This window comes from Coregonus clupeaformis, chromosome 4, assembly GCF_020615455.1.
Source record: "Coregonus clupeaformis isolate EN_2021a chromosome 4, ASM2061545v1, whole genome shotgun sequence".
Classification (NCBI taxonomy): domain Eukaryota; kingdom Metazoa; phylum Chordata; class Actinopteri; order Salmoniformes; family Salmonidae; genus Coregonus; species Coregonus clupeaformis.
The window spans coordinates 4376672-4391387 of record NC_059195.1 but is presented as its reverse complement, the minus strand read 5'-3'; the positions used below and the strand labels follow the sequence as shown (position 1 = coordinate 4391387).

At 43.5% G+C, this 14716-nt stretch overlaps 1 protein-coding gene across 10 annotated transcripts in view; it reads right to left on the bottom strand.

Moving 5' to 3' along the window:
- The window catches only part of LOC121550786 (poly(rC)-binding protein 3), a 232578-nt gene that overhangs the window by 140782 nt on the left and 77080 nt on the right, over positions 1-14716 (bottom strand). The window contains exons 5-6 of one of the 10 annotated variants that reach the window (XM_041863155.2): positions 7189-7252; positions 6569-6635 (exon numbers count right to left, since the gene is read on the bottom strand). The exons of 8 other annotated variants lie outside the window; for them this stretch is intronic. The gene's annotated coding sequence lies outside the window, so the exon portion shown is untranslated. The remainder of the gene's footprint in view (positions 1-6568; positions 6636-7188; positions 7253-14716) is intronic. One more of the 10 variants, XM_041863162.2, reaches the window with a different exon arrangement.

Below are 14716 nucleotides of genomic sequence, written 5' to 3'. Positions count from 1 at the left end.
ACCAGCTGAAGATCTCGAGTCCCTCATAGCCTTGGCCATCCGCCTGGACAATCGTCTAAGAGAGCGGAGAACGGCTCGCCGTCAGGTGTCTCAGTCCCAAGTTCCTCTGAGCAGCTCTGTTTCTCCTGTTTGGACTCCGTCATTCAGAGCTGCCCCGGCTCCTGAACTGCCCCAGGATTCCCCGGAGAGCATGCAGTTAGGCCGTTCCAGGCTTTCTTCCAACGAAAGGGAACGTCGCATGAGGGAGCGTCGGTGCCTCTACTGCGGGGTTGCCGGCCACTTCCGCTCCACTTGCCCCGAGCTTTCGGAAACGCCTGTTCCCGCCCAGCTACAGGAGGGTTGTGATGGGGAAAATTAGAGCTCCTCCTACTAACGCGGTCCTAGCTATTCCAGCCACTCTGTCCTGGGAGGGCCACCAGCATCGGGTCCAGGCTATGATCGATTCCGGTGCCGCAGGTGATTTTATGGATGTAACCTTGGCTAAGGAACTTAAGATCCCTACCCAACTACTTCCTCAACCCCAGGCAGTTACAGCCTTAGATGGCAGACCTCTGGAACCAGGAAAAGTTACTGAGGCGACTCAGTCCCTGCGACTTACCATCTCTCAACACCAGCAGGAGGAGACCTTCTATCTCATTGACTCTCCCGAGTATCCTATTATCCTGGGTCACCCTTGGCTATGCAGACATAATCCCCAGATCGACTGGCCTACTGGCACCATTCTTAGCTGGGGTCCCACTTGCCAACTCACCTGCATGCTTCAGAGTTCCTCAGCCCCTAGTACCCAGTTTCAAGAGTCTGTTGACGTCTCCCGAGTCCCCAGTGTTTACCATCGGTTCAAAGCAGTGTTCAGCAAGGCCCGGGCTACTGCCTTACCGCCTCATCGCACTTATGACTGTGCCATTGATCTACTCCCTGGGTGCTGCCCTCCTAGAGGTCGGATCTTTTCCTTGTCCTCCCCGAGCACGCAGCTATGGACACCTACATTAAGGAGTCCTTGGCAGCCGGCCTCATCTATGCCTCTACTTCCCCGGCTGGGGCGGGCTTCTTTTTGTTGAAAAGAAAGACGGGGGTCTGAGGCCTTGTATTGATTACCGGGGACTCAACAAGATCACGGTTCGGAATCGATACCCTCTTCCTCTCATGGCCACTGCTTTTGAGCTGCTTCAAGGGGCTTCCATTTTTACTAAGCTGGATCTCCGCAATGCTTACCATCTCGTGCGGATCCGGCCAGGAGACGAATGGAAGACGGCGTTCAACACGCCCACGGGACACTATGAATATCGGGTGATGCCGTTCGGGCTCACCAATGCCCCGCAGTATTCCAAGCCCTGATTAATGATGTTCTCCGGGATATGCTTAATCTGTTCGTTTTCGTGTACCTGGACGATATCCTCATCTTCTCGAGGTCACTGAAGGAGCATGAGGGGCATGTTAGCCGGGTTCTCCAGAGGCTCCTTGACAATCACCTCTACGTTAAGCCTGAGAAGTGTGAATTTCATGTTTCTCAGACTCAGTTTCTCGGGTTTATTGTCACTCCCGGGCACCTAGAGATGGATCCCAAGAAGGTCAAGGCGGTCCACGATTGGCCCACACCTGCCACGGTCAAGGAGGTTCAACGGTTCATTGGCTTTTCTAACTTCTATCGGAAGTTCATCAAGAATTTCAGCTCGGTGGTAGCCCCCTTGACGACGCTTACCAAGGGAGGAGGGACCAAGATTCACTGGGGTCCGGAAGCAGCAGGGGCCTTCGAGGATCTCAAGCGCCGCTTCACTTCTGCTCCGATTCTGGTGACCCCTGACCCAGAGAGACCTTTCGTGGTGGAGGTGGACGCCTCAGAGGTGGGGGGTGGGAGCCGTCCTGTCACAGAGGGGTGCGGATGGGAGATTACACCCTTGTGCCTTCATGTCTCGCCGCCTGTCTGAGGCCGAGCGCAACTACCACGTGGGGGATCTAGAGTTGCTTGCGGTTAAACTGGCCTTGGAAGAGTGGCGCCATTGGCTTGAGGGGGCTCAGCACCCTTTCCAGGTTCTCACAGACCACAAGAACCTGGAATATCTCCAACAGGCTAAGCGGATGAACCCTCGGCAAGCACGATGGTCCCTTTTCTTTAATCGATTCCAGTTCATCCTGACTTACCGACCTGGCACCAAGAACGTCAAGCCGGATGCTCTGTCTCGAGTCTATTCTCCCGAGGTACAAGAGAAGCCCTTGGCATCGATTATTCCGAGGTCTAGGATCGTCGCACCTCTTCAGTGGGAACTAGAAAGAGGGTACGAGAAGCTCTTGCCCATGAGCCCGATCCAGGCGGTGGTCCTGCCGGTCGCCTGTACGTTCCTCTCTCGGTTCGGGCCCGCGTCTTGCAGTGGGGTCATGAGTCGCCCTTGACATGCCATCCTGGCAGTGCTCGCACACTGGAGTTCCTCCGATGGCGGTTTTGGTGGCCGTCCATCAAGAAGGACGTGCAGGTCTATGTTGAGGCCTGCCCTGTGTGCAACCAGGGAAAGTCGACACGCCAGCGACCCCAGGGACTGCTCCATCCCTTACCTGTTCCTCGAAGGCCATGGTCACACCTTTCTCTGGACTTTGTTACGGGACTTCCTCTATCCCAGGGCAACACCGTCATCCTTGTGGTGGTAGACCGTTTCTCTAAGGCTGCCCGGTTTATTCCCCTGCCCAAGCTGCCCTCGGCTAAGGAGACTGCGGAGCTCCTCATGAACCATGTCTTCCGGATATTTGGCATTCCCCTGGACGTGGTCTCTGACCGAGGTCCCCAATTCTCGTCCCGGTTTTGGGGGCCTTCTGCAGGCTTATTGGGGCCACAGCCAGCCTATCGTCAGGATTCCATCCAGAGTCTAATGGCCAAACGGAACGGATTAATCAGGATCTGGAGACCACCCTGCGGTGTATGGCGGCCAGTAATCCCACGTCTTGGGCCACCTATATCATTTGGGCTGAATATGCCCACAACACCCTCCAGTCCTCAGCCACCGGATTGTCCCCCTTCGAATGCCAGTTCGGTTACAACCCTCCTTTGTTTCCAGAGGAAGAGGCGCAAGTTGGTGTTCCCTCGGCCCAGCGCTTTGTCCAACGCTGTAGGCGGACCTGGAAGAAGGCCAGGTGTACCCTCCTTCGGACCTCCCAGAGATACCAAAGTCAGGCTAATCGCCACCGCCGGACGGCCCCTAGTTTCCGAGCTGGTCAGAGAGTTTGGTTGGCCACTAAGAACTTGCCCCTCCGGGTCGAATCCAAGAAGCTTTCCCAGAGATACATCGGCCCTTTCCGCATTTCTAGAAAGGTTAACCCTGTGTCGTATCGTTTAGTTCTGCCTCGCTCCCCTTAGAGTTAACCCCACTTTCCATGTTTCACTCCTTAAACCTGTCTTGTCTTCTCCTTTTTCCCCCCCCACAGACCCCCGCCACCTCCCAGGATCATAGACGGCCAGCCAGCCTACACAGTCCGCCGGATACTGGACTCCCGGAGGGTCCAGAACTCTCTGCAGTATCTGGTGGACTGGGAGGGCTACGGGCCAGAGGAGCGCTCCTGGGTTCCGGCCAGGGACATCCTGGACCCAGGGTTGATCCGAGATTTTCGCACCCTGGGGCCAGGGTGTTCTGGAAGGAACGTCAGGAGTCGTTCCTAGAGGAGGGGGTCCTGTCAGCTTCCTGCTTCCCCTGTTTGTCTCCTGGCCTCTAGAGGTCAGCTGTGTTCCCCTTTGCCTTAGTTTTTCCTCATGTGTCCTAATTAGCTTATCTATGTCACCTGTGCCTTGTTTCCCCTTGAGTATTTTAGCTGTGTGTTTTCCCCTTGTTTCTCACTTGGTTATTGCGTCCTGACTGTGTGTCTCCTGCTTTGTCTCACCGTGTCGGTCCTAGTAAGTTTTTGAAGTTATCTTTAGTTTGTTTTTCTCCCCTCGTGGAGTTGTTTTGTTTTGCCTCCTGTTTTGTGAACATTAAATCTACTTGCCTGGAGTATTGCCGTGGGTGTTTCATTTGGGTCCTACAACATCTCCTCTGTGGCTAAGGGGTAGTACCCCCAGCTCTACACTTCTGAGACCGGAGATCTAACCCGGATTGTGACAGATAGTCCAGCAGGGATAGACAAAATCTACTAGAAAAAGTCTTAAAAGGTATTAGAAATAAATCACAACACCATAATGTTGAAGTAAAGACCCCTGTGAGAAAGTATTCCCCTTCTGTAAGTTTAAGAAACATTGCCTTGTGCCTTGTAATTCTGTTACCAAAAATCCACAATCTTTAAGAGATTTTCTAATTTCACACTCTCTTTCCATTTACTGTAACAAGCATCCTCACCCACTGAGCACTGACCGACACCGGACATCCATGGACGTTGAAAAGTAGTTTAAATTTGGTCAATCCGCCTTGGCCATACCAAATCTGAACCAATCATAAATGTCTATGTTTCACAAGTTTGGACAGTACAGTACAGTACAGTAGAGAACAGTACAGTACAGAACAGTACAGTACAGTAGAGTAGAGTTCAGTACAGTAGAGCATACTAGAGTAGAGTACAGTACTGTACGGTACTGTACATATCTACTTTACTGTACTGTGAAGTCCAAACTTGTGAAACATAGACGTCTATGATTGTTTCAGTTCTGGTCTGGTCCAGACCAAATATATGCAGTCTTGTTTGGGGGTGGAGCTCATTACAATAATAGCCAGTGTGTAGAATAATACCCAAATATGCAAAATAAGGATATTGTATTTTTTCTACCTTTGTGTACTTATTTAGGATACCTCACCATGAAGATAATGATATTCATATCCATAATTATGCATTTTTGTATAGTACAGGTCAGGAACCCCTGATGTAATTCTGTTACCAGATATAAATCCACTTCACCTACTGTAGTTCAATAACCAAAATATTTTGGTTCAAACTCAAGGTTTCATGTCATAGCTGACACCCCATTCTTTCTGCAGAAATCTTTTATTCTTAATTTGGAGCAGATGTTTAACGTTTTTGGAAAATGTTGTCGCATAAAAAACGGAGGGATATTTTAACATAATTCTGTTACCAATTAATGCATCTGTACAGTTCTTCTAGTAAATGTGTTTTTGTGAAAAGTTTTTTGTAAATTGTTCAAGGCAGTCCTTGTGCATAGAGTTGTATGGTTAGTCAAACTTCGAAATCAATGGTTTTTGTTTGGCGTACATTTTAAAGTAAAAGAGTCAAAGCTTAATTCCGTTACCGTGGAATTGCCCAAGAACAGATCACTTTGGGGTCAAATGTTAACATAAAGTGTAATTTAGCCTATTAAACACAAAAAAAATAATGTTTCAAGTGAAGATTAGGCATGTCCGATGCCAAAAAAGAAAGGAAATTATTCCCTTATAAAAAAAAAAACAGGCTTCTGGCAAACAGTTTTGGCAAACTTTTGGCCAATTTGCCACACATTTCTAGCATGCTCATATTTTCACATGCAAATTAGTTTTGTGACAAACTGTTGCTCCAAATTGGTGGCGAATTTGAACTTCTGGCAAACAATTCTGGGAAACTTGCGGCAAACATTCTACTGTTTGCTGCAAACTCATTATGTATATGAAAATTAGATCAGGTTTTTGGTTACTTTGTGTACCTGTTACGTTCCCCAGAAAGAAAACCAAATAATGTCGCTCAAATAGAAGGGGGAACAAAAAAAATTGTCACTGACCACAACCAAAACGAAACAGGTGGGGTTTTAGGTAGGGTTCTGAAAGACACTGAAAGTTGGAAAGCAATAACAACAAGACACCCACCATGAGCACCCACTAAATTTGCCCACTAAGAGGCAAATGAAAGAAAAACCCACACCAAACTTAAAGACAGGAAGCAAACCAAAAAGTTGAGGAAAACAAAGGAGGTCAGACAAAGGAATGTCTTTCTAGAAATACAAATAGGGAGTGCCAACCAAAGGTGTTGAGCCTCCACATCTCTCAATACACTGGAGCACTTGGCAAGCCACTCTTAAATATCACCTGTGCCAGCATAGGTGAAACACCTTCCAATTAACAAGATGGACAAGCCAACACAGGTGTAACACATACCAACTAACAATTTGGCACCAATCGGTGCGCTCTACGTGCTAATGTGCTATACATGCTAAAAGTCCAACCTCAAAACATAAACGGAAAAACCAAAACCTGTAACACAACATTGAAATGTCATATCTCCATAAACCAAATCACATATAACTTTAAATGAACTTGCTTCTTACAGAGTAAACGAAGCATCCTAAATGTACTAAATATACTAAACAACATATATTCAATGTCTTACTAGATCAAAATAAATCCAATACAACTTGAAATCACCAGCATGCTAATGAAGAAAAGACTCAATATTTCCCAAAGAAATTGTTTAATTAAATATTTTTATGTAGCTACAATATTTAGATGAGAGAAATGTGAAAACTATGGAGATGTTGACCTTAGGATGTTTAAAGGGGAAACCACAGAATTTACATCAACCAAGTGATAACTGAGCAATGAGCTTTCAACCAATGGATGTTTAAAAGAGAATGAACAAAATTGTAATAATTAAATAAATAAAAACAAAATCAAACCCAGTTCAGAACTTTGGAGATGGCGGTCCTGTGGAAGTCCTTCGTCAAAGGTTGTTGAATGCATGCACTGAAACAATTAGAAAACACAAAACAAAAACAACATTAGGATACTGAAAACAATTACTGAGAACATTTTCTATTTTGGCATGTTAAAAGGTAGACTCAGCAACCATTGAGGGGGCTTGGCTTTGGAAATACGGTGTCAGATGTTACAAAGTTGCTGATTCTATATATTTTTTCGCAAGGAAACAATGCATCTCCCTTTTATAAATGCTATATAAACAAACATTGTAGCGAGCATAAACTGGGATTTAGGCCTACTAGCCTTAATCTACCTTTAAATGTGTGGACAACTATTCTTAGAGAGCTACAGTATACAAGATGTTTCTCCAGCCAAGCCTCAACACAATTGATTCAACTAATCAAGATCTTCAATCTAGACTGGGGACTTCATTAAGAGACAGTTGTCTCTTCTTCCTGACTCAGGTGTATAAGGCTTGTTTGGAAGAAAAGCAACATAAAATTGAGTTATGCCTAATATGGCAATTACTTTGTGTATTATTTTTCGAAAATGAATTAGTGTTAACCACGCATGCAAGAAGCCTTGACCTGGTGCACACATTTCTCAGTCCTTATTTTGATTGAAGGCCTCAATCTGCCTTTTTGCCTTGTAACAGATTCCTTCTAGAAAGAAAGAGAGAAGGAACAACACATGATTAAGATACGCTAGCTACTAGTTTAAAGCAATGAAAGATCTAATCGTTACAAATAATGAATGTATAGGTAAGATGTCCAATCAGGCTTTGGTGATGAAATGTCACTTCCTTATGTTATAAAATACATTTTACCAAGACAAATATGATTCTTCATGTTCTGAATCATTCAGTGGGGTCTTTCTCTAAAATATCTTTAACATTATATCCAAAAGGTTGGATTTCGGAACCTAATTCATCCGATAATAAGCACCGAGCTCTGATGACAGAGAGGTGCCGCTTCTCGCAGAGACTTTTGTTTCTGTGGATCGCAAAAAGCAAAATTAACATGACACGAGCTGAATTAAATGTAAAAGGTAAGCTCAGTGCTCCATTGACATTTCACAGAGATGCTTGTTTTTCTGAAAAATATTTGAAAAATAACAGGAAAAGCATATATTTAATATGAAAATACTACATGTCATGTCTCAAAATCGATATATATCTTACCTCTATATTGTTCTATGTCCACCGGATTCGAGAAGAAAAATTACGAGTTCAATGTTGAGCCTGTCAGTTTGCCGTAATTCTCACACAGCATCCAGCCTAGCTGACACAATGCTATTTTCCAGATTTTTGACCACTTTTTTACCTCTGGCCTTTATTGATTTAGTCACCCTAATCTTGGCCATCCTACGTGAAAAAACTCTAATAACGGATTATGATAGAGACATGAGGTGTAAACCATCTTAGAGGAGTATCTACCTCTCACAAGGACTGTGAGCTCTTGTTCTCTGTGGCTGACGTGAGTAAGACATTTAAGCATGTTACCCCTCGCAAGGCTGCCGGCCCAAACGGCATCCCAAGCCGCATCCTCAGAGCATGTGCAGACCAGCTGGCTGGAGTGTTTACGGACATATTCAATCTCTCTCTATCCCAATCTGTTGTCCCCACTTGCCTCAAGATGTCCACCATTGTTCCTGTACCGAAGAAAGTGAAGGTAAATGAACTAAATGACTATTGCCCGTAGCACTCACTTCTGTCATCATGATATGCTTTGAGAGGCTAGTTAAGGATCATATCACCTCCACTTTACCCGACACCCTAGACCCACTACAATTTGCATACCGCCCAAACAGATCCACAGATGATGCAATCGCCTTCGCACTGCACACTGCCCTATCCCATCTGGACAAGTGGAACACCTACGTAAGAATGCTGTTCAATGACTACAGCTCAGCCTTCAACACCATAGTGCCCTCCAAGCTCATCACTAAGCTCTGGGCCCTGGGTCTGAACCCTGTCCTGTGCAACTGGGTCCTGAACTTCCTGACGGGCCGACCCCAGAAGGTGAAAGTAGGCAACATCACCTCCGCCACGCTGATCCTTAACACGGGGGCCCCACAAGGTTGCGTACTCAGCCCCCTCCAGTACTCTCTGTTCACTCATGACTGCGTGGCCAAGCATGTCTCCAACTCAATCATCAAGTTTGCTGACAATACAACAATGACGAGACAGCCTACAGGGAGGAGGTAAGGGCCCTGGCGGAGTGATGCCAGGAAAATATCCTCTCCCTTAACATCAACAAAATGAAAGGAGCTGATCGTGGACTTCAGGAGAGAGCAGAGAGAGCACGCTGCCATCCACATCGACGGGGCCGAGTGGAGAGGGTAACAAAGCTTCAAGTTCCTCGGCGTGCACATCACTGACAACCTGAAATGGTCCATCCATACAAACAGTGTGGTGAAGAAGGCGCAACAGCACCTCTTCAACATCAGGAGGCTGAAGAAATCTGTCTTGGCCCCTAAGATCCTCACAAACTTCTACAGATGCACCATTGAGAGCATCCTGTCGGGCTGTATCACCGCCTGGTACGGCAATTGCACCATCTGCAACCACATTGCTCTCCAGAGGGTGGTGCGGTCAGCCCAACTCATCACCAGGGGCATACTGCCTGCCCCCCTGCCCACCAGGGGCATACTGCCTGCCCTACAGCACCCAATGTCACAGGAAGGCCAAGAAGATCATCAAGGAACTCAGCCTCCCGGACCCCAGCCTGTTCACTCCGTTACCATCTAGAAAGTGGAGACAGTACAGGTGCATCAAAGCTGGGACAGAGAGACTGTAAAACAGCTTCGATCTCCAGGCCATCATTTACATTTACATTTACGTACATTTACATTTACGTCATTTAGCAGACGCTCTTATCCAGAGCGACTTACAGGAGCAATTAGGGTTAAGTGCCTTGCTCAAGGGCACATCGACAGATTTTTCACCTAGTCGGCTCAGGGATTAGAACCTGCGACCTTTCGGTTACTGGCACAACGCTCTTAACCACTAAGCTACCTGCCGCCCCGGCAGTCACTGTTACTAGCTGGCTACCACCCGGTACTCTATCCTGCACCTTAAAGACTGCCACCCTATGTACATAGTCATTGAACACTGGTCACTTTAATGATGTATACATACTCTTTTACCCACTTCATACAGTATGTACAGTGCCTTCAGAAAGTATTCGTACCCCTTGACTTATTCCACATTTTTTGCGTTACAGCCTGAATTCAAAATGTAATAAAAATATATTTGTCTCACCCATCTACACACAATACCCCATAATGACAAAGTGAAAATATTTTTAGAAATTTTAGCAAATGTAATGAAAATGAAATACAGAAATGTCTAATTTACATAAGTATTCATACCCCTGAGTCAATACTTTGTAGAAGCACCTTTGGCGGCGATTACAGCTTTGAGTCTTTTGTGGTAAGTCTCTAAGAGCTTTGCACACCTGTATTGTACAATATTTGCCCATTATTCTTTTTAAAATTCTTAAAGCTCTGTCAAGTTGATTGTTGATCATTGATAGACAGTCATTTTCAAGTCTTCCCATAGATTTTCAAGCCAATTTAAGTCAAAACTCTAACTAGGCCACTCAGGAACATTCAATGACGTCTTGGTAAGCAACTCCAGTGTAGATTTGGCCTTGTGTTTTAGGTTATTGTCCTGCTAAAATATTGATTTGTCTCCCAGTGTCTGTTGGAAAGCAGACTGAAGCAGGTTTTTCTCTAGGATTTTGCCTGTGCTTATAGCTGTATTCAGTTTATTTTTATCCTAAAAGACTCCCTAGTCCTTACCCATGACAAGCAAACCCATAACATGATGCAGCCACCACCATGCTTGAAAATATGAAGAGTGGTACTCAGTGATGTTTTGTGTTGGATTTGCCCCAAAAATAACGCTTTGTATTCAGGACAAATACACATTTTTTGCAGTATTACTTTAGTGCCTTGTTGCAAACAGGATGCATGTTTTGGAATATTTTTCTTCTGTACAGGCTTCCTTCTTTTCACTCTGTCAATTAGGTTAGTATTGTGGAGTAACTACAATGTTGATCCTCAGTTCTCATATCACAATCATTAAACTCTGTAACTATTTTAAAATCACCATTGGCCTCAAGGTGAAATCCCTGAGCAGTTTCCTTTCTCTCTGGCAACTGAGTTAGGAAGGACGCCTGTGTCTTTGTAGTGACTGGGTGTATTGATACACCATCCAAAGCCTAATTAATAACTTCACCATGCTCAAAAGTATATGTTTTACACATCTACCAATCAGTGCACTTCTTTGCAAGACATTGAAAAACCTCCCTGGTCTCTGTGGTTAAATCTGTGCTGGAAATTCACTGCTCGATTGAGGGACCTTACAGATAATTGTATGTGTGAGGTACAGAGATGGGGTAGCCATTCAAAAATTATGTTAACCACTATTATTGAACACAGAATGAGTCCACAGAACTTATTATACAATTTGTTATTATTATACATTATGGGGTATTGTATCACTAACACAAAATCTCAATTTAATAAATGTTAAATTTAGGCTGCAATACAACAAAATGTGGGAAAGTAAAGGGGTGTGAATACTTTCTGAAGGCACTGTATATACACTGTATTCTAGTCAAGGCTAATCCTATATAAATACTGCTGTACACACCTTTTCTATGCATATACTGTCCATTCTTTCTATACACACCCTTATACACTGAGGGTACAAAACATTAGCTAGCCAGTTAGTGGTGCTGACAAATTGAAACTGTTATAGCACCAAAATGTGTTTCACTCTATCCCATAAACATGACATCACTAACAAGGCATCAATAAGCTAACACAATTTGAAAGTTTATTAGGACGTTTTATTAATAAGTTAGGCACTCACCAGACAACTTCAGTAGCTTGGTTTCCATTTTCCAACAGATTTGTCTTCTCCCCCTGACTGGTCGTCAACAGTTACTGGTCTTGGAACTCATGTGTTCACCAGAAAAACTTCTGCTAAACTGTTTACCACTAGTGGCAATAAATATTGTTGCCACAGGTTTGCCACAGATTCAAATAGAATCTTGAGAGAATTTTTTGCCAGAAAACCCCCAATAAATATAATTGTTGCCAAAGATTTGCTGCAGATTCACCACTAGTGACAAACATTTGCAAACTTCTGGCAACATTTTGTGGCACACTATTTAGTTTTCAGCAGATTTGCCACAAACTTGCAGGAAGTTTGCTGCAACAAATAGTTTTTTGTAAGGGTTGCTTACGTCACCCATATTTTATTTTATTTTTGCAAAAATAAGTTTTGTGTAGTTCCAGTAGTTAGCTACACCGCTACATGGCAAAAAAATAATTCACTACTGAAAACGTTACCTGGATTTGAATTTAGTTCAACTACCACCAAGCTACTGCAAAATGTAGTTACATTACTAGTTTAACTACATGTACTACTCCCCAACACTGCATACATACAGCGGGGGAAAAAAGTATTTAATCAGACACCAATTGTGCAAGTTCTCCCACTTAAAAAGATGAGAGAGGCCTGTAATTTTCATCATAGGTACACGTCAACTATGACAGACAAATTGAGAAAAAAAAATCCAGAAAATCACATTGTAGGATTTTTAATGAATTTATTTGCAAATTATGGTGGAAAATAAGTATTTGGTCACCTACAAACAAGCAAGATTTCTGGCTCTCACAGACCTGTAACTTCTTCTTTAAGAGGCTCCTCTGTCCTCCACTCGTCACCTGTATTAATGGCACCTGTTTGAACTTGTTATCAGTATAAAAGACACCTGTCCACAACCTCAAACAGTCACACTCCAAACTCCACTATGGCCAAGACCAAAGAGCTGTGAAAGGACACCAGAAACAAAATTGTAGACCTGCACCAGGCTGGGAAGACTGAATCTGCAATAGGTAAGCAGCTTGGTTTGAAGAAATCAACTGTGGGAGCAATTATTAGGAAATGGAAGACATACAAGACCACTGATAATCTCCCTCGATCTGGGGCTCCACGCAAGATCTCACCCCGTGGGGTCAAAATGATCACAAGAACGGTGAGCAAAAATCCCAGAACCACACGGGGGGACCTAGTGAATGACCTGCAGAGAGCTGGGACCAAAGTAACAAAGCCTACCATCAGTAACACACTACGCCGCCAGGGACTCAAATCCTGCAGTGCCAGACGTGTCCCCCTGCTTAAGCCAGTACATGTCCAGGCCCGTCTGAAGTTTGCTAGAGTGCATTTGGATGATCCAGAAGAGAATTGGGAGAATGTCATATGGTCAGATGAAACCAAAATAGAACTTTTTGGTAAAAACTCAACTCGTCGTGTTTGGAGGACAAAGAATGCTGAGTTGCATCCAAAGAACACCATACCTACTGTGAAGCATGGGGGTGCATGGGGGTGGGGGTGTAGGCCTACAGTCAGCAGCCTAGTTTAAAATGCTCTACCCAAAGTGAGTCAGACCAAATCAGCCTCAAAATGGATCATTAGTCTTAGACAGGGACCCCAAGCAAGTCTTAACAGAAACCACAATCCGTCCAACAGACAGACATTCATCAATTTTACAGGCACAATTGTGCAGAATATAGTGCTGTGCACTGTTGTCATAATTGATGATATTCACATACCGGTAAGAATAAGAGAGGGACAAAAAGCACAGCACAGTATGTTTAAAATAAATTATGATTGCCATGGCTTTAATGGAGACTAGTGTTGTGTGTCTGAACATTCAGACCCACACACAATATCTCCTGAAACGTAGATTTTCCAACTGGCTAGCCTTACAACTCGCTCCAATGCATTTACTGACTTAGTTTTAGCAGTGAGAAATCATTCTTAAATCAACATTGAATGAAACAAAACTATACGGAATTGTTTTATGAAGGTCATACCAAGGATCATTTAGCTTTTTGATTTAGAATTTTAAATCAAAAAGCTAAATATATATATAAAAAATGTTTTGATTAAAAATTATTTTTGGCCTTACTGCTATTAGCCAAAACAAACTAATTGAATAACAGATTCACTACATGGAACAACAGATAGTCCCCCCCAAACAAATCTACAGAAAGTTTGTTCTGAAGTGTCTGTCCTATATCTGAGAGATATAAGAAAGATCAGGAAACATGTAGTTATTTGTATTATATATTTCTTTACATGTATTTAACCCCTTATTTTTGACACAGTCTAACCCTGTCTAAACTGGAGGGGGGTGTGGGGGGGGATCTACTAAGCTATTTGGAATTGTTTTAAGGCGGTCATACTAAGGAACATTTTGCTAATTGATTTTGAATGTGTGCTTAAAAAAAAACTACACCCTCTTGCTAGGTGTGCACTTGAATTAAAGGGTAACTACACCCAAAAATCTACATTTCTCACATTTTTACCAGACCTCAAAACTGGTATACTGATGTGGTTTAAGCATTGTTGTGGACTTAGAACATCCAATCTAGTTGTTTTTCTATTAAGTGATTTTGAGAGCAAAACCTGAAAAAACGGAAACCTGGAAAAACTAAACTGAAAAAATGGAATTTGGGAAAGAACAAAATGGAATCAGGCAAAAAATAAAAAACCTGATGGTCGCAAAGAAACGTTCTCCCCCCACACACCCTAGTTTATTTCATTTGTTATTTATGTTGGGTCAGAGTGCATTATATATATATATATTTTTTTTTTAACAAACAAACAGAAACACCACAAAAACAACAACCACCACACCCGATACACACCACAACATGCCCACACCTGTCCATTAACGAACAAAAACACACAATAGCATCCCCTTCAATACACATATACAGTACATATCAAATTCAAACGCGATTATGTCTGTCACACCCCTCAAGATGGTCAATGTAAGGTTTCCAGATTTGATAAAACATTAAAAAAAATTGTTGTTGCTTAATTTTATTAAACATAGCACCTAATCGAATGTAACTACATACAGTAGTTCAGCCCTCCAGTTCCTTATTGACGGTGAGTATGATGCTTTCCAATTGATAGCTATACATTTTTTTTGCTGCAACTAGACCTAAGTTACAAAACTTTCTTTGATATTGTTCACCAATATTTACATTTCCCAACAGACATAATCGTGAAGATGGATGGATATAAATTCCTAGAC